Here is a 1,548-nt window from a genome sequence, read left to right as displayed (position 1 = left end):
GAAGAATTTATTTACAGGGCAGCAGTGGAGAAACAGAGAATAGAATTATGGACATGGGGTGAGGGGAAGAGAGGGTGAGAGGTATGGAAAGAGTAACATGGAAACTTATATTAGCATATGTAAAATAGCCAACAGGAATTTGCTGTATGGCTCAGGAAACTCAAACAGAGGCTCTGTATCAATCTTAAGGGGTGGGAGGGGGCAGGAGGTGGGAGGCAGGTTTAAAAGGGTGGGGATATATGTATATCTATGGCTGATTCATTTTGAGGTCTGACAGAATACAGCAAAATTCTGTAAAGCAATCATCCTTCAATTAAAAAAAAAAAGACTTATCATGAAGATGGCGTGGAAGGCGAAGAACAAAGCCCCTGCCCCTCCTAAAGCTGAAGCCAAAGCAAAGGCTTTGAAGGCCAAGAAAGCAGTGTTGAAAGGTGTCCACAGCCACAAGAAAAAGAAGATCTGGACGTCACCCACCTTCCGGCGGCCCAAAACACTGTGGCTCAGGAGGTAGCCCAAATATCCTCGGAAGAGCGCCCCTAGGAGAAACAAACTTGACCACTACCCATCATCAAATTCCCCCCCACCACTGAGTCAGCCATGAAGAAAATAGAAGACAACAACACACTGGTATTCATTGTGGATGTCAAGGCCAACAAGCACCAAATTAAACAGGCTGTGAAGAAGCTCTATGACATTGACGTGGCTAAGGTCAATACTCTGATCAGGCCTGATGGAGAGAAGAAGGCATATGTTCGACTGGCTCCTGACTATGATGCTTTGGATGTTGCCAACAAAATTGGGATCATCTAAACTGAGTCCAGCTGGCTAACTCCAAATATAAAAGTTTTCACTATGAAAAAAGAAAAGTATTAAAGGCAAATATGAATAAGGCTTTAAAAATCAAATTAACAGAAAAATCTGAAGGGGTTATTAGATGGGAAAATGTGGGTGGTATTGATTAAAGTTACAATTCATAATAAAATATAAGCAGTTTTACTTTGTATGTATCCAACATCATACCACAGTAGAAAGCAAATACAAAGATAATATGACATGTATGTACTCATAGAAATGATCAGTCTTGATCATGAAAATGATGGAATATAGAAGCTATAAACTATAAAGCAAATAACCACATTTCCTCTTTCAAAAACAGTATATGATTTATTTCAAACACATATGAATCAGTTATAAACAGTTGACTATAAAAGATACCTAGAAACTTAAAAACATAAGAGAAATCTTAGCGGGATAAACCTTACTTCATTTTTTTACTTTTTCCAGATTTTTTGATGTGGGACAATTTTCAAGTCTTTATTGAATTTGTTACAATATTGCTTTGGTTTTATGTATTGGTTTTTTGACCTCGAGGCATGTGAGATCTTAACTCCCCTGACTAGGACTCAAACCTGCATCCGCTGCATTGAAAGGTGAATTCTTAACCATTGGATCACCAGGGAAGTTCCATTAGAGGGATAAACTTCAAAACATAAAAATAACATACATGAATAGTAAGAAAATAAAGTAAAAGTTAAGTGTCTTCTGTTT

The 1,548-nt window shown here is 37.9% G+C and overlaps 1 pseudogene; it reads left to right on the top strand.

Annotated features, from left to right (window-relative positions):
* Nucleotides 1–334: 334 nt before the first annotated feature.
* Nucleotides 335–843, top strand: LOC110146942 (large ribosomal subunit protein uL23 pseudogene; annotated as a pseudogene).
* Nucleotides 844–1,548: the final 705 nt, after the last annotated feature.

The sequence above is a fragment of the Odocoileus virginianus genome, chromosome 7 (genome assembly GCF_023699985.2).
Source record: "Odocoileus virginianus isolate 20LAN1187 ecotype Illinois chromosome 7, Ovbor_1.2, whole genome shotgun sequence".
Taxonomy (NCBI): domain Eukaryota; kingdom Metazoa; phylum Chordata; class Mammalia; order Artiodactyla; family Cervidae; genus Odocoileus; species Odocoileus virginianus.
Note: the sequence above shows the minus strand (reverse complement) of the source record. Positions and strands in the feature narration are given on the sequence as shown.